At 42.5% G+C, this 19,286-nt stretch overlaps 1 non-coding gene across 1 annotated transcript; it reads right to left on the reverse strand.

Moving 5' to 3' along the window:
• Window positions 1-17,515: 17,515 nt before the first annotated feature.
• Trnar-ccu (transfer RNA arginine (anticodon CCU)) lies at window positions 17,516-17,588 on the reverse strand. Its single transcript has one exon. It is a non-coding gene; the product is annotated as a tRNA-Arg (tRNA).
• Window positions 17,589-19,286: the final 1,698 nt, after the last annotated feature.

Consider the following 19,286-nt stretch of genomic DNA (forward strand, 5'->3'; position numbering starts at 1 on the left):
AACACTTATGATTAACACTGTCACTGTTTGAAATTCTTAAAACAATGTCCTTGAAATCTAAGTCATCTCGGTACGAAATGTGTTCAGTGAGAAACTACAGGAAATAGCACTGTTCATATTCTGACCCTATTATCACAGTATTCAAGTTTCGCACAGTCCAGATAATAATAATTACACGTTCACTGTCCAATCAATCATTGAAAGTAGTCGTTAAATTACAGACTGATCCCCCAGACGCGAAAATCGGACAAAACTCGGGACATTGTACAAGATGTAATTTGTGCTAACTCGTCTGAGGCATGTTTTCAGAACTGGGGGAACACAGACCTTGTACCTTTCACAACCAGGGTTACATAATCAGAGATACTTTCAGCTATTATTGTTTACAAATTACAATTAAAAATTTACATTTCCGATTAACTGTAGAGTGGAGGGAGACTCGTCTGAAAGTGAACTTTTAGATACGACAATAACTGCTGTTGAATTATTCCGTCTAGTTCGCCAAAATATGATAATCTATTTCAGTACCAACGTTTTAACTATGAATGCTAATTACTCTGAAGCTAAATGAGTGCAAGATTTGCTACATGTATTTTTGTCATTAGCTGTAGATATTTCACTATCAGGAAGTCAGTAATGGGGTATGTATTTACATATGAACAATGATAACTAAGTTTTATGTTAGCACCAACTTAGGTAAACTAATTACACTTATGAGTTTAATTAACCAAAAGAATGTAGTGGATAATAAAGTTAAGTTGGCTAAGCTCTGACAAAAATTTGATATTTTTGGTACTGTGCACATGCCACATCCGTGATATCGAAGATATCTGCAAAAAAATAAATAAAAATTTTAGGGAAAGAAAAACTTAACGCCTAGATAGCATCACCCGGTTTGTTTCAAGGTCAGAAAGAAAACTAACGCTGTTCTGAGAAAAACTGTGTACTTGGGCAAAAACTGCAATTGATTTCAACATATTGCCCTTCCAGGTGAATGCACTTTTGTAATCACTTTCCAGGGAGATTTCCCAAAGTTGTGTTGCGATTCTGGGAGGGCTACAGGATAGTCATCTACAGCTGCTACAACGTCTTAAAATGACTCGAAACGTTATCTAGGCACAAATTTCGCTAGACGTCAGAATAGTAAGTTAGAGGATGACAAACCTGAAAATTACGGGGTGGTTGCTGCTGTGGTCTTCAGTCCGAAGACTGGTTCGATGCACCTCTACACGGTAGTCCACCCCGTGCAACCCTCTTAATCTTTGCATAAGTGATGCAGCCTACATCGATGTGAACATGCTTAAGGTATTGATGCGCACGTCTCCCTCTACAATTCGATTCTGTTATCTCCTCAACAGTCATTCGATCTAATTTCAATATTCTTTGTAGCAACACATTCTCTTCTAACTTCCATACAATGCTACATTGCACAGAATGAAACATCAAAAGAGACTTCAGAGCACTTGTATCTACACTCCTGGAAATGGAAAAAAGAACACATTGACACCGGTGTGTCAGACCCACCATACTTGCTCCGGACACTGCGAGAGGGCTGTACAAGCAATGATCACACGCACGGCACAGCGGACACACCAGGAACCGCGGTGTTGGCCGTCGAATGGCGCTAGCTGCGCAGCATTTGTGCACCGCCGCCGTCAGTGTCAGCCAGTTTGCCGTGGCATACGGAGCTCCATCGCAGTCTTTAACACTGGTAGCATGCCGCGACAGCGTGGACGTGAACCGTATGTGCAGTTGACGGACTTTGGGCGAGGGCGTATAGTGGGCATGCGGGAGGCCGGGTGGACGTACCGCCGAATTGCTCAACACGTGGGGCGTGAGGTCTCCAGAGTACACCGATGTTGTCGCCAGTGGTCGGCGGAAGGTGCACGTGCCCGTCGACCTGGGACCGGACCGCAGCGACGCACGGATGCACGCCAAGACCGTAGGATCGTACGCAGTGCCGTAGGGGACCGCACCGCCACTTCCCAGCAAATTAGGGACACTGTTGCTCCTGGGGTATCGGCGAGGACCATTCGCAACCGTCTCCATGAAGCTGGGCTACGGTCCCGCACACCGTTAGGCCGTCTTCCGCTCACGCCCCAACATCGTGCAGCCCGCCTCCAGTGGTGTCGCGACAGGCGTGAATGGAGGGACGAATGGAGACGTGTCGTCTTCAGCGATGAGAGTCGCTTCTGCCTTGGTGCCAATGATGGTCGTATGCGTGTTTGGCGCCGTGCAGGTGAGCGCCACAATCAGGACTGCATACGACCGAGGCACACAGGGCCAACACCCGGCATCATGGTGTGGGGAGCGATCTCCTACACTGGCCGTACACCACTGGTGATCGTCGAGGGGACACTGAATAGTGCACGGTACATCCAAACCGTCATCGAACCCATCGTTCTACCATTCCTAGACCGGCAAGGGAGCTTGCTGTTCCAACAGGACAATGCACGTCCGCATGTATCCCGTGCCACCCAACGTGCTCTAGAAGGTGTAAGTCAACTACCCTGGCCAGCAAGATCTCCGGATCTGTCCCCCATTGAGCATGTTTGGGACTGGATGAAGCGTCGTCTCACGCGGTCTGCACGTCCAGCACGAACGCTGGTCCAACTGAGGCGCCAGGTGGAAATGGCATGGCAAGCCGTTCCACAGGACTACATCCAGCATCTCTACGATCGTCTCCATGGGAGAATAGCAGCCTGCATTGCTGCGAAAGGTGGATATACACTGTACTAGTGCCGACATTGTGCATGCTCTGTTGCCTGTGTCTATGTGCCTGTGGTTCTGTCGGTGTGATCATGTGATGTATCTGACCCCAGGAATGTGTCAATAAAGTTTCCCCTTCCTGGGTCAATGAATTCACGGTGTTCTTATTTCAATTTCCAGGAGTGTACATTAGATGTTAACAAATTTCTCTTTTGCGGAAGTGTTTTTCTTGGTACAGCCAATGTGCATTTTATATACTCTACTTCGGGCATCATCAGCTATTTTGCTAACAGATTAGCAGAATCCACCTCATTTCCTCAGCATCATCTGATTTAATTCGGCTACAAACTACTATCCTTCCTTTTTTCCTTTTTCTTTGCTTCATCTTATGTTTTCAAGGCACTGTCCATTCCGTTCAACTGCTGTTCCAAGTCCTATGCCGTTTCAGAGTGTTACAACGTCATTAGCAAACCTCACAGATCTTATTTCTTCTCCCTGAACTTTAAATCTCTCTCTCTCTCTCTTTTATCCCTGCTACCGTCAGTATTTAAAGGCTGTAGTCCAGGCAAGAAAGGGGTATATTTTAGTACATTGCACTTAGTATCACTCAATTTCTCCAGTGACAGGAAACCACTGTGGACATGTGGACAGCCACACTGTCCTGGTATCTTCTTTTGCAGTTGAAACCTCTCCTCCCACACTTTTTCATCCAGCTGCTCCAGGAGCCCTGCGTAAACCTCAACTGTTACTGTCTTCCCATTTAAGTTCTACTGACGCTCGAAAGTTTGTACGAATTTAGCGAGACTTCAGTGCGAGATGTGTTTAATAGTTTCCACAACGAAACTCTGTCTCGAAATCAGGCAAAAAATGCAGACTTATTCAGGATGTAAGTAAAGTACACCAGCTGAAAGAGAAAATCAATAACTTCACTCCGCGATAACAATGGTGATGTTACTGATGACAGTGTCAGTCAAGCACAGATACTAAATACGGTTTTCCGAAATTCCTTCACCAAAGAAGATGAAGTAATTATGTCAGAATTCCAATCAAGAACGGCTGCGAACATCAGTAACTTAGAAGAAAAAAAGATATACTCGGTGTAGCGAAGCAGCTTAAAGCAGTTAATAAAGGCAAGACATCCAGTCCACATTGCATACCAGTCAGGTTCCTTTCAGACCATGCTGGCACAATAGCTCCGTACTTATCAATCATATACAACAGCTCCCTGGTAGAAGGATCACTTCCCAAAGACTGGAGAGTTGCTCAAGTCAGACCAATACCCAAGAAAGGAAGCAGAAGTAATCCGCTGAATTACGGACCCATATCAATAACGTCGATTTCCAGTAGAACCCTGGAACATATACCGTACAGCTCAAAAAATGGCTCTAAGCATTATGGTACTTAACATTTGAGGTCAACAGTCCCCTAGGCTTAGAACTACTTAAACCTAACTAACCAAAGAACATCACACACATCCATGCCCGAGGCAGGATTCGAGCCTGCGACCGTAGCAACAGCGCGGTTCCAGACTGAAGCGCCTAGAACCGCTTTGTCACATCGGCCGGCATACCGTGCAGTAAAATTATGAATTATCTCGAAGAAAACGATTAATTGACAAATAGGCAATGCGGACTCAGAAAATATCGTTCTTGTGAAACACGACTAGCTCTTTATTCGCACGAAGTAATAAGCGCTCTCGACAGGGGACGTCAAATTGATTCCATACTTTTAGGTTTCCGGAAGGATTTTGAGACCGTTCCTCACAAGGTATTTCTAATGAATTTGCATGCCTATGGAATACCGTCTTAGTAGTGCGATTGGATTTGTGCTTTCATGTCAGAAAGATCAAAGTTCGCTGTAACTGACGGGAAATCATCGAGTAGAACAGAACTAGTTCCTGATCTACATAAACGACATAGGAGACAACCCGAGCAGCCCTCTTAGAATGTTTGCAACAATGCTGTCATTTACAGTCTTGTAAAGCCATCAGATGATCAACACCAGTTGCAAAATAACTTAGACACGATATCTGTATGGTGCGAAAATTGGCAATTGACCCAAGATAACGAAAAGTGAGAGGTCGCCGACATGACTACCTAAAAGAATCCGCTAAATTTCGGTTACACGATAAATCACACAAACCTGAAGGCTGAAAACTCAACTAAATACTTTGGGATTACAATTATGATTAAATTAAATTGCAACGATCACTCAGATAATGTTTTACGGTAAGTAAACCAAAGATTGCAATTTATTGGCAGAACAACAGGTCTATTAAACAGAGTGCTTACACTACGCTTGTTCGCCCTCTTCTGTGTACTGCTGTGCGGTGTGCGATCCGCATCGAATAGGACTGACGCGAGGACAACGAAGAAGTCAAAAGAAGGGCAGCTCGTTTTGTACTACCGCGAAATAGGGGAGAGTGTGGCACGGGTATGATACGCAAATTGGGGCGGCACTCATTAAAACGAAGGAGTTGTCTGGTGCGGCAGAACCTTCTCATGAAATTCCAGTCATCAACTTTGTCCTCAGAGTGCGAAAAATTTTGTTTGCGGACATCTATAGAGCGAGAAATGATCATCGTTCTTTAATAAGAGAAATAAGAGCTCGCACGGAAAGATTTAATGATAAATTTTCTCTTGCGTTGTTCGAGAGAAAAACGGTAAAGAAGTAGCTTGAAGGTAGTTCGATGAACCCTCTGCCAGCACACGATTGTGAATCGCAGAGTAATTTATGTAGATATGAAAGGCATGTTTAAGTGACCAAAGGCGTGATAATCGCATGGGGGAGATATCAGCACTACAGGGCACGTGCCCCAGTGTCTCCTACTTGTCCGTAATGGATGAGACTCGCCTTCCAGACCGACCGGCATCTTGTGTCGAATCTCGATCAGCAAGGAACTTGGTGAACCATTCAACAACGGCGGTTTTAGACATGTACGTACTTCATTCTCCAATGGATGTGTATCGGTGCTTGTCGTTCGGCAGCCAAGAACAGAACAACAGCACGTTGCTCATGTTTGACGAATTTGGTAATAACGTCGCCATAGTTCAGTTTTCGCATTTACTGCAAGCACGTCGGAAAGACACGAATGTTACACTAATTACTCATCTACATGACGGTGCTTATATACCTGAAGTCGCGCTAGTCGCGCTACGTTGCATGTACGCTGCAACAACGACCTCAAACGGAAACTTTTTATCGTCCCTTATACAGGGACACAGTAGCACAAGTTTATATGCCAACTAGTTTATATGACGAAAAGATTGATGAAATGTGTGATGAGATAAAACAAATTATTCAGATAGTGAAGGGAGACGAAAATTTAATAGTCATGGGCGACTGGGATTCGATAGTAGGAAAAGGAAGAGAAGGAAACGTAGTAGGTGTATATGGAATGGGGGTAAGAAATGAAAGAGGAATCCACCTGGTAGAATTTTGCACAGAGCATAACTTAATCACTGCTAACACTTGGTTCAAGAATTATAAAAGAAGATTGTATACATGGAAGACGCCTGAAGATACTCGAAGGTTTCAAACAGATTGTATAATGGTAAGACAGAGATTTAGGAACCAGGTTTTAAACTGTAAGACATTTCCAGGGGCAGATGTGGATTCTGACCACAATCTATTGGTTATAAACTGTAGATTAAAACTGAAGAAACTGCAAAAAGGTTGGAATTTAACGAGATGAGATCTGGATAAACTGACTAAACCAGAGGTTGTACAGAGTTTCAGGGAGAGCATTAGGGAACGATTGAGAGGAACGGGGGAAAGAAATACAGTAGAAGAAGAATGGGTAGCTTTGAGGGATGAAATAGTGAAGACAGCAGAGGATCATGTAGGTAAAAAGACGAGGGCTAGTAGAAATCCTTGGGTAACAGAAGAAATACTGAATTTAATTGATGAAAGGAGAAAATATAAAAACGCAGTAAATGAAGCAGGCAAAAAGGAATACAAACGTCTCAAAAATGAGATCGTCAGGAAGGGCAAAATGGCTAAGCAGGGATGGCTAGAGGACAAATTTAAGGATGTAGAGGCATATCTCACTAGGGGTAAGATAAATACTGCCTACAGGAATTCATTTCTGACAGTATTTGTAAGGAGCGTAGCCATGTATGGAAGTGAAACGTGGACGATAAATAGTTTAGACAAGAAGAGAGCAGAAGATTTCGAAATGTGGTGCTACAGAAGAATGCTGAAGATTAGATGGGTAGATCACATAACTAATGACGAGGTATTGAATAGAATTGGGGAGCAGAGAAATTTGTGGCACAACTTGACTAGAACAAGGGATCGGTTGGTATGACATTTTCTGAGGCATCAAGGGATCACCAATTTAGTATTGGAGGGCACACATGGCCAGAAAACTTCCCAGACATGAACATTATTGAGCATATCTGGGATGCTATTCAGAGGACATCTCCACCCCCTCGTCTCGTTACGGATTTATGGACAGCCCTGCAGGATTCATGGTGTCAGTTCCCTCCAGCACTACTTCAGACATCAGTGGAGTCCATGCCACGTCGTGTTGCGGCACTTCTGCACACTCGCGGGGGCCCTGTATGATATTAGGCAGGTGTACCAGTTTGTTTGGCTCTTCAGTGTATTAGATTTTCTGGTGTTTCACAGGAACAGAACAATGTGTACTCGTTTCTTTACTGTATGCAGTAGGTCGTTCATAATATCAAAGACCTTGCAGCAGGTGAGGTCTGTTTCACAATAGCAAAGCTGAACAAGTTCTCATAGCACTTAGTATTCATTATAGAGCTCCTGTTTGCTGGACATTTCTGCCCCGTTTTGGTCTGTACTATCACCTGTCAAATTATGGATTACTTTCTTCACATCCTGTGTTTAAATTACTGGTATAAAAATGTAAACTGAATTTGCTCCATGTTGCAGCTAATGTACAACTCTTCTATAGAGCCTCCTTTCTTTTCTGCCAAATACCATGCGAGCTGGTAGTAGGAAGTCGTAACTGAGAATGTCTCACAGGGCATTACCAATTTTGGCATTTGCTTTAAAACCATGGGAAACCGCCTGAAAACCACTGTCAGAACCGAAAGACTGGAATTATTTTGATTTCTGTGACTGTGTTGCCCATTCTATAAGGCAAAAATAAAATAAGTTGTATGCGTGAGATGTGAATTTTCGAAATGTGATGTGACTGTCTTAGTGCAATTTGTTCCATGATGCAGCCACTTCTGGAAGAGTGATATGAATATTTTTAAGTGAGTCATGAAAGCAATTGAGATGTTCTATTTAGCTTTCATGACATGCCAAAACAGCGCCACGTCTCTGTTAGAGTACTGGGTGGCACATGGAGAAAGTTTATCTTACGGTTTTTAGGGTTTTATATAAGTTATTTTTACGTAAAATGTGAAGATGACATAACGCCTCCAACGGAGCATTGATAAAGTAAAAACGGTAAGCTCATCAACCCGATGGTTGATTTAATACTACAGTGATTTGCTAGGCATCGTCCTAGTTTCCTCTGATCTTTGAGCCCCCTGTTTAACGTGGACACCGATCTCTGTGCATCGCTACAAGTTGAGTGACAGAGGGCACTTTTAATTATGCCTGCGTTAACGATCCTAAGGCACACATGGCTGTGGATTGTCGGTTAAGGTAATAAGGTCTTTCTCCACCAGTTCAGCTGCCCAATCTCCTTAAGGGGCTCCGGAAAGGCTCAAAATCATGAAAAGTTCAATTTTTACTTTTTTGCGTTTTCTGAATCTGCAGACTATTACCTTTTAATAGATATATAATTTATTCAATTCCGAAGACTACAACTATTTTCAAATTTTTTTTTAAATGTGTTCTACATGGGCGTGACCCACTGTGGCGCTGTTAAACTGCTGTCAAATGGTGTTATTATTAATGTCCGTGTTCATCAGGTACATTTAAGTGATGTGAGATAAAGTATGTGTTGTGGCTAACCTGTGATGGTTCAATATATATCGCTGGTGTGATTGTCGATTGTTTCATGTTTATTTACTCTGTCGTTATCTCGAAAATATTCGTAATTAATTCTGTTTCTTGAGTCTCTGTTTTGTTGAAGTATAATAATCAGTAAAAGTAAAGTTATTAGAAATCCTCTGAACGCTTTTAAGAAAAGGAGAAATGTTGGAAAGCCAAAGGTATGTGTTATTACTGTAAACAATAAAGACGATGAAAATCCCCAACATAGCTTGTGTCCCAAAGAAGAAAATAGTTGGTGTAAATATAACAAAGGATTGCTAACTGGTGAAGTGTACACTCATAAGCATAGTCTGCCTCATGCAATAATGGAGGTGATAAAACCTATTTTCAGAGACTTAGCAGCACCTGAACTGTTGAAAAAGTGTATTCGCGGAAAAACTCAAAACCCCAATGAAAGTGTAAATAGTGTTATATGGTCGAGAATCCCCAAGACTGTATTTGTTGGAATAGAAACACTTCACTTTGCCGGCCGAAGTGGCCGTGCGGTTAAAGGCGCTGCAGTCTGGAACCGCAAGACCGCTACGGTCGCAGGTTCGAATCCTGCCTCGGGCATGTATGTTTGTGATGTCCTTAGGTTAGTTAGGTTTAACTAGTTCTAAGTTCTAGGGGACTAATGATCTCAGCAGTTGAGTCCCATAGTGCTCAGAGCCATTTTTTGAACTTCACTTTGGTGTGTATGATGCTGTTGCGACTTTCAATGATGGCAACATTGTAAGGTGCAAGGTATTTAGAAATATGGGAATGAAGATAGGTTCTAACATGGTACGAGCGATGCTTGCTTTAGACAAGGAACGCCTTCGGGCTGCAGACAGGGCTGTAAAGAGTGTAGAAATACAAGCAAGAGTAAACAGGAGGAGGAACAAGATGAAGCTGGAGGAGGAGTTTGCAGAGGATGAAGATAATCCATCCTATGGACCTGGAATGCACTAAAAAGTTAATCCAATCTTTGTCGCTCGATTCCCAAAACTTTTATTTTCTCATACTAATTACATGTTTTCTAAGGATCTTCCAAACATATTTGTTTCAAACTTTCAGTAAATGTTACACAGTACCTTCTGCATAATTTAACACAGCCTTTTTCCAACAACCCGTATATTTTTGAATATATAAATAAAAAATTGCAAAAAAATGTTGTGAATTTTCATTACAATTGAAAAAAATCATCTTTAATAACTGAACTAAAATTTTGTAAAATCCCTGTGTTAAGTTGTAGCCCATATTCCAATAAATAATCTGTAGGTTCAACTTCCTACCTCAAATACTTTGTGAGGAAAGATGTAATTCATAAGCGTTATTTTAACATTGCAAGTATAGGGCGTTCCGGAGTCCCTTAAATGTGTAAGTCACCTTGATGGAAGTGGAGAACTCCAATATCACCCTGCCCTCCTTTGTTCTCATCAAAAATGCCACGACTCCCACAAAACTGAACTTTCTTCTGCTACCTTGGTCGCGTCACGTATTCACCGTTGTGAGAGGGGCGAAGGGCAGCGTTAAGAGCAAAGGGCCCTGGGTGCATGCGCAGCACGAGCAGCAACAATGTCCTACACATGTGCGACGACGAACCGCAGCAGTCCTTTGCCAGGTTGAATGATCTGACTGTACATCGCACGTGCGTGGCAAAGTCGCTGATCACAGCGATCGATCGCTGGTCGCTTGGAATCCCCATGTAGTCTGATGAATCGCATCTGAGGGATCGGACATGGCTGGGGCTCGCACGGTATATCTACACTCCTGGAAATGGAAAAAAGATCACATTGACACCGGTGTGTCAGACCCACCATACTTGCTCCGGACACTGCGAGAGGGCTGTACAAGCAATGATCACACGCACGGCGCAGCGGACACACCAGGAACCGCGGTGTTGGCCGTCGAATGGCGCTAGCTGCGCAGCATTTGTGCACCGCCGCCGTCAGTGTCAGCCAGTTTGCCGTGGCATACGGAGCTCTATCGCAGTCTTTAACACTGGTAGCATGCCGCGACAGCGTGGACCGTATGTGCAGTTGACGGACTTTGAGCGAGGGCGTATAGTGGGCATGCGGGAGGCCGGGTGGACGTACCGCCGAATTGCTCAACACGTGGGGCGGGAGGTCTCCACAGTACATCGATGTTGTCGCCAGTGGTCGGCGGAAGGTGCACGTGCCCGTCGACCTGCGACCGGACCGCAGCGACGCACGGATGCACGCCAAGACCGTAGGATCCTACGCAGTGCCGTAGGGGACCGCACCGCCACTTCCCAGCAAATTAGGGACACTGTTGCTCCTGGGTATCGGCGAGGACCATTCGCAACCGTCTCCATGAAGCTGGGCTACGGTCCCGCACACCGTTAGGCCGTCTTCCGCTCACGCCCCAACATCGTGCAGCCCGCCTCCAGTGGTGTCGCGACAGGCGTGAATGGAGGGACGAATGGAGACGTGTCGTCTTCAGCGATGAGAGTCGCTTCTGCCTTGGTGCCAATGATGGTCGTATGCGTGTTTGACGCCGTGCAGATGAGCGCCACAATCAGGACTGCATACGACCGAGGCACACAGGGCCAACACCCGGCATCATGGTGTGGGGAGCGATCTCCTACACTGGCCGTACACCACTGGTGATCGTCGAGGGGACACTGAATAGTGCACGGTACATCCAAACCGTCATCGAACCCATCGTTCTACCATTCCTAGACCGGCAAGGGAACTTGCTGTTCCAACAGGACAATGCACGTCCGCATGTATCCCGTGCCACCCAACGTGCTCTAGAAGGTGTAAGTCAACTACCCTGGCCAGCAAGATCTCCGGATCTGTCCCCCATTGAGCATGTTTGGGACTGGATGAAGCGTCGTCTCACGCGGTCTGCACGTCCAGCACGAACGCTGGTCCAACTGAGGCGCCAGGTGGAAATGGCATGGCAAGCCGTTCCACAGGACTACATCCAGCATCTCTACGATCGTCTCCATGGGAGAATAGCAGCCTGCATTGCTGCGAAAGGTGGATATACACTGTACTAGTGCCGACATTGTGCATGCTCTGTTGCCTGTGTCTATGTGCCTGTGGTTCTGTCAGTGTGATCATGTGATGTATCTGACCCCAGGAATGTGTCAATAAAGTTTCCCCTTCCTGGGACAATGAATTCGCGGTGTTCTTATTTCAATTTCCAGGAGTGTAGTTAGGGTTAACATATTTAGAAATGAAAAACCGGAGGGTATCAGAAACAATCTTTATGTGAACCACAATGGCTTTTTTTTCTTTCTTACAATACCATATTTCTAGCATCCTTAATTCTTCTTAAAGTAACTCTTTTAGATTTGGTGTTATCATAGTCTTGAGAACAAGCGAAATCTTTATTGATATAACTGACGATCTACAAATTCTTTACACACTGTACGGAAAGCTTATTTCTTTCATCACTCCAGTGTGTAATTAATAAGGAATACATCCTTTCCACAGCTGCATTGTGGGCAGGGGCTGCAAAAAAAGTATCGCACAATTTTCGTAAATTCTGAAAATTCACCTCCAGAACGATTATTCATGAAATCACGCCATCTGTCAGATACAGATGTTGATTTGGTTTCCGATTTGAGCTGTTCACTTAAAAACATTTTCACGCCATTTACTTCAAACAATTCACTGTCATCCATTCGTGTTTCTCAAATAGGCTACAACATTTACCACACATCTCAGTCAACTTCTTTGCTAATAGTTAACCAACCGAACACAGTTAATTCATCGTACTGCCTCGCCCGTTTGCTAATGTGATTACTACAAACAGAATAAAAACCATTCATATCTTTTCTGAACACATTAACAAGCTGGTCATTGTCACATGACATTTCTTACTTTTAGGGGAACGAAATAGTTTTTAGCCCTGACTTGCACTTTACGACAGAATCACTGAGAACAGAATACACTTCCATTACAAACTATTTCCACCTGCAGTGCACGATATTTGTTTGTTCTGTAAACTGAAGACGCCCTGAAGAAACCATAGGTATTCCGCTGGAGGGTTATTCAAGAAAAGCCTAATTGTAACGGGGACGTTATTTTCAGACATGAAAAAATAGTTAAGAGCCTCATACGTTTCCAAAATTCTTTCAATTGCATGCATAGGTTTTAGGCATCATCTGACTATGAGAAAGTATTCTCTTGTTTTCATTTCCAACAAAATTCAACGAATTCTGTCGTCTCGAAGTATAAACTGAAAAATGAGAGAATATTTTCTGGATAAAAATTTCCATATCCATGTTTACATTGTCTGAAACAGTTCTGCAAGGACTATGTATAATATGGCATGAACAGCCACTTCCTCAAATGTTGTCCCCCCAGTTATTTCTTCAATTTACTGAAGACATTGCTGGAACCAGATGTTCTAGACCGCCAGAGTTGACGGTCGTGTTATCATCGCCAAACGGAACACTCTTTTGTGAAATTGCTTTTCTGAAGCGCTTCCAGTAAGTACTTCCTTACAGCGTCCGACTTCGAAGCCCAAAAACAGGACGGCCGAAGTGGCCGTGCGGTTCTAGGCACTACAGTCTGGAACCGAGCGACTGCTACGGTCGGTGATTCGAATCCTGCCTCGGGCATGGATGTGTGTGATGTCCTTATGTTAGTTAGGTTTAATTAGTTCTAAGTTCTAGGCGACTGATGACCTCAGAAGTTAAGTCGCATAGTGCTCAGAGCCATTTGAACCCAAAAAACAGTTTTATTTGTTTTATAAATTTGCAACCAGGGGTTGAAATATAGCATTAAAACCGGGTGATTAGGTAACGCTATGTCTATTTATTAAGAATGGCTGTCTTGTTTCGTTTCGCTTTGGTCGCGGTTGCTTGGTTGGTCGGTTTGGGGAAGGAAACCAAACAGCGAGGTCATCGGTCGCATCGGATTAGGATGGGGAAGGAAATGCCCCGTGCCCGTTCAAAGGAACCATCCTGGCATTTGCCTGAAGCAATTTAGGGAAATCACGGGAAACCTAAATCAGCATGCCCTTTGTTCACGAAGAGTAAGAACTTCTCGTACAATTTTGTAGTTATTCAGAGAGCACGAACAGGATGAAGTTGAAACTGGAGCTTGCACTTACGTTAAGAGACAATACCAATGTAAAAACACTGACAGCTTCAGATTTTGCAGCAGTTTGAAGCTGATGCTGTGGTAGCAGAACTCCTTGGGAAGTTCGTAGTAATAGTAACGATACACTGGACTCCAGCTGGTTATTTTGAGTAATTTATGACATAGTCAGAAGTATTATTACAGTTTTTTAACTTCGAAACAGGTTGAGGTAATAACAATTGGACGTTTTAATTTAAACGTTTAGGACATACCCACTCAGCAGTTATACTCTACCTTTCGTATAATCCAGCTCACCCTCAAACAATTAACATCAAAAGTTACGGAAATCAACAGTGCTGCTATAACGGTTCCATAATGGTTGCTCAAAATAGACATGTTCTTCTTACATTGTATAGATGTAAGCGTTCGTAATCTGAACCTATCCAACATAAAGGTTCAGTTTTTTCCACCCAACGCCACTAGCTGCCTTCAGCCTTAGGACCAAGGCATAACCTCTCATAAGAGAGCTTATCGTATGCGACTTGTAAGAGCTGCAATTCGTGCTGCTGGAAACAATAGTGCAACCCCAAACTGGAACCTGCCTGACGCAATAAAAGCCGTCGCAGCAGCCTGGAACTCAGTCTCGCCACATCATATAGGGAAGTGCTTTAACAGATCTTAGAGACATAGCAACACTGAAGATGTCCACGAGTTAGAAGACGCCACCTCACCTGATGGATGGACAGTTCTGCAGGTCGTTGCGACCCTGGGATTAGTTCCGTAGAATTCATTAGTGTAGACGACGATGTTGCCGCCGTATGTGCTTCTGTGGAATCGGATGTGCCAAAAGCTGTGAACGAGGTGCAAGAAGGGCCATCAGAAGGAAGTGAAGAGGAAGAGAATACAGATACCATTCCACCTACCTGTCAGGAGATGTTTACAGCCTTGGACGGTTTAGAACGGTTCGCTTCAACATCCGACGTCACTACTAGCTTTACGGACACTATCATTACAATTGGTTGTGAAATTACAAAATATTATCGTTCCCAGGAACGTCAGCGAACCATGACCGAATTTTTTACAAGAAAGTAACGTACATAATTTGTGAGTACTTTGATTTTACAAGTACTTTATAGTGTTACAAAGTCTACAATAACGTGAGTCATAGTGTAGTGTATTACACATTAGTGTACTGCTGTACATGTATACTTATTAAAACAAGTGTTTTTCACTTAACACCAATTTTTTTAACACGAACTCCTGAGTTTTCGGTCGCTTCGGATTCGTGTTAACGAAGTTTTACTGTGAATTCATACGTCGTATGGTATTGGCCGAAGCTTTCATCCGTACTTTGTCTTATACCTGTTTCTGTTGTGCTAAATTCGTTCGATTCAAAATTTTCTGGCAATAATGATCTGTCTGTGACTGCATGTTGAATTTCTACTCGCCAGTTAGGTTCGGCTTTCCTGTCTGGCACTGTTTCATTTACAAAGCTCTTTTCTTTGCTTTTCTATCGCGTTTCTGCTACCATGCCGACTGTGTTATCTGTTGCCACGTTAAATGAATTTCCCTAATGTTGGACGATAAATAGTTTGGACAAGAAGAGAATAGAAGCTTTCGAAATGTGGTGCTACAGAAGAATGCTGAAGATTAGATGGGTAGATCGCATAACTAATGAGGAGGTACTGAATAGAATTGGGGAGAAGAGGAGCTTGTGGCACAACTTGACTAGAAGAAGGGATCGGTTGGTAGGACATGTTCTGAGACATCGAGGGAGGGTGGAGGGTAAAAATCGTAGAGGGAGACCAAGAGATGAATACACTAAGCAGATTCAAAAGGATGTAGGCTGCAGTAGGTACTGGGTGATGAAGAAGCTTGCACATCATAGAGTAGCATGGAGAGCTGCATCAAACCAGTCTCAGGACTGAAGACCACCACCACCACCACCACCACCATCACCACAACAACAACAACAACAACAACAACAACAACGTTACTAGCTACTATGATTGCTGTTCTGGCTTAAGTTAATTAACTGTTCTCGAATTACATAAGTTTCTAATACTGGCTGCGGTTGTCTGCCACAGTCGCTATCCATTCTGGCATCTGTATGAAATCATTACCTACATCGCATGTGATTTTATTCTTTGTGATGTCACCCATTAAAAAATATAAAAAGAAAAAAAAATTAAACGGCCAATTGCGAGTAGGACTGGCACACTGAGGGTTCCGCACAAACTTAATTACGTACACAGACAGATCATCCAGCCTGGTAATCGAGAATCTTGATGATGTTTGTCTGTTACGGATATCGATTCCGGCAAGATGTCAGTTCCGGGAATTCGAGGACTGTCAAAATCTCTGCAGTAGATCCTGAGATTAGCCCGTACATAGAAACAGAAGCGAATGGGAACTCAAGTTTATAAATGAGTAGAGGAAAGATTAGGGAAAATATATTCATTTACTTACTAAAACATGAATACAACTTACATTTTATGTTCCATGCAGTAATATTTTTCCATGATGCTTTTGGCGGATGGTGAATGACATTTAAGTCCTAATGGCCTAATAGATCATCCTCAGACATTCACTGACTTGTCACCAAAGAGGTTACAAAGTTTGTTAACGACATTGCAGAGAAGTTACACATCTAGACTGAAGCAGAAACATATGGTAAATAACATCTTTGAAGTTCTCTCATCAAATTCTGTTTTTTTATTTTACTTGGTTCATTTATTTAAACGAAACTGTTTCTCAAAAATGGCGTTTACTGCTTCCTCCCTCACACTCCTATTTTCCTGCATTTATTCATTTCTGTTTATCTTATGGATGCTGCTTAAGGTCCTTATATGTTCTGTAGCTACGTTGATAATTCTTTCTTTTAATGTTTTGTGTGTCACCCTCCATGATTTATACCTCCTGTAGTAGCCCTATAAGCTGCTCATAATAATTTATTGTATTGGTTTCGTTTATAAATATAATCTATTATGTAGGCTTGCTGGTCCAGTCTTGCGTTAAAAGTTTTTTCCTGTTTATTCCCTTTATATTTATTTACTGTTCAACGTTTTACTTTTTATATTGCATTACGACCACACTCTCAAAGCCGTTATTTACTGAACATTTCTGCTTCAGTCTAGATGTTTGACTTCTTTTCCAATGTCGTTTACAAACATTGTAACTTGTTTGGCGACAGTTGTCAGTGAATGTCTGAAGATGGCCTTGTAACCCGAAAACCGATAACACAGCGCTTTCCATTTATTATAATGTTGTTTTACTAAGAAGTGAGGGAAAGATTCAGTCGACATTTTACTCCAAGACATAAACACAGTGTATTTCTCCGCAGAAAGAAGGCACATCATGATGTAGTTAAATAATGCCATTCCTTGCGCGTTATATTTTATAACCTTTCACGGCATTCCATACTACATCCAATAGTTGCAAAAATGTGAGCTGTTTTATTTTAATGCTTACCAAACAGAGGAAAAACTTAAACCAGCATTGAAAATTCCCTTGCATCGCACCTATAAAACATGTATTGCAACGAGCAATCAATAAATATCAAATCAACGAAAAGTTGTGTTACCATTATTTGCATTAACCGAAAAAACTCGTGAAATTGTCAAACAAATCGTAGGCGAACAGAAACAGAAATTTTTAGAAGGGTAAATAGCTTTCAATTTCTATTTCTGTATAACAATGTTTTGTAACCATCTGATACGAATAAATCATTTTTAATTAAAATTTGATAAACATCCATACGAAACACACTAAACTGCAAAATTTCGAAGAATAAAAATATTGTGTACCCCTGGTGGGACTCGAACCCACAATCCCCGGTTTAGGAGACCGATGCCTTATCCATTAGGCCACAGGGGCTCACGAGACTTACAGCTCCTGGTTACTGTATATATACTTAGCTGTTGAAAATTGATCCCTAAAAAAAAGATTTATGTAGCAACAAGTATGTATTATTGTTCCGTTACGCGTCAGTACTAGAGTATGGATGCCGGATGGGATGTCTTACGCTTTTCATATCTTCAACGTGTGATGTTCTGAAAACTACGGCCTCGCTCACTCATTCGACACCGTTACATGACCTAATAGTAATCTAAGTACCGTATCGTACGTTGCCAGGACGAGAGGAAAATTACTTTCGCCTTTAGGTTGCGTGAAACAAATAATAATAATGTCTGCGACAGAAATAATAATAATACGTTAATACAACTGAAGGTTAAGTTGGAAAAACACCCACAATGAAAACATAGGAATAAGCAACAACCTTACAACGGATTAAATAAACTGTGATTGGGTGGCATGATCGGGAAGAAAAACTATTCTCTGAAGCGGAACAGCGCCCTTGAAAGTAACGACGAAAGGATTTGCGGGTGTCTGGCACACGAAAAGCTGACAAATATGAAGCTCTCCCTGAATGGTTTAAAAATACGAAATCATGGGAAGGCTACGAAATTTTTTTTTACATGGCTGACGAGTTCAGGATAATCCGCTTAAATAAATATTTAATCCATTGTTCCGAACTGAACAGCAAGCCGTATGGTTAGTATCTGAGAAGTGACACAGATCTTTGCGTAATTTTGACATATAAAGCCTCCCGAGCAGACATAACGATAACAAATCTCATTCTGTGTTTACTGTTTCCCACTCCTAGTACTTCCTTCAACCTATCGCTGAAGCCAACAATTATATATTATGCAGAGAAGAACCGAGGACCTGCACATACAATTTAGTAAGTATTTTAGGGAATTACGAGGAATGTAATAACTGAGACAAGCGCAAGTCAAAAGAATTTCGCTGCAGAGCTGATTAACTGTTAGTGTTTCAGCCGTCATTTGTAACTAGGCCTCGTGGTTACGTGAACTGAAGGTAACAAATTTCCAACCTTGAGTCGTGTTTCATCAACGCACTTCCTTCCTACAAGCGTGTAGAAGCTTCCGTAAGCAGATACTCAGGGTAAACAACAGTTTAATATTCCGAAGCGGCCGTGGACAATCTAAATCGGCAACGACTAATTGGTGTGCCTTTGCTCTTAACTACTAGCAAGTATTCTTTAGTTAACTATTATGACTGAAAAAATACGGGCGATCGCCGTTACAACGATCAATTCACGCATGTCTTCGTGTGTGCATGTCTATGTAGTGTCAGTTCATGGGAGTTTCGCGGTGAATGACGAAATAGTTTTGAAATTTCACAACAAATGGCACCTGGGGACACATGATATATCTATATCTATAAAAGATTCTGTAGTTTTTCAAACAGATACTTTATTGAAACGTTTGTCAGATATGAATTGTCATAATGTGAATAATTCTAGCCACATTCAGTGATTAGAGGCTTCGTTTTTACAATCTGCTACAGATACACGACCGCCACAATGCCATAAACATACAAATCCCTAGACCAGTGGTTCCCAACAAGTGGTCCGCGAGCTATGCCAGAAGGGTCCGCAAGATGCTATTAGAATAAAAAATATATTAAATATATTTCGTATGATAACAGATTTTTTTGTTTTGGACGCTTCTCATCGAGTACTCTGTTGTAACTGTATTTTTTCAAATA

This window comes from Schistocerca nitens, chromosome 1 (genome assembly GCF_023898315.1).
Source record: "Schistocerca nitens isolate TAMUIC-IGC-003100 chromosome 1, iqSchNite1.1, whole genome shotgun sequence".
NCBI classification, from domain to species: Eukaryota; Metazoa; Arthropoda; class Insecta; order Orthoptera; family Acrididae; genus Schistocerca; species Schistocerca nitens.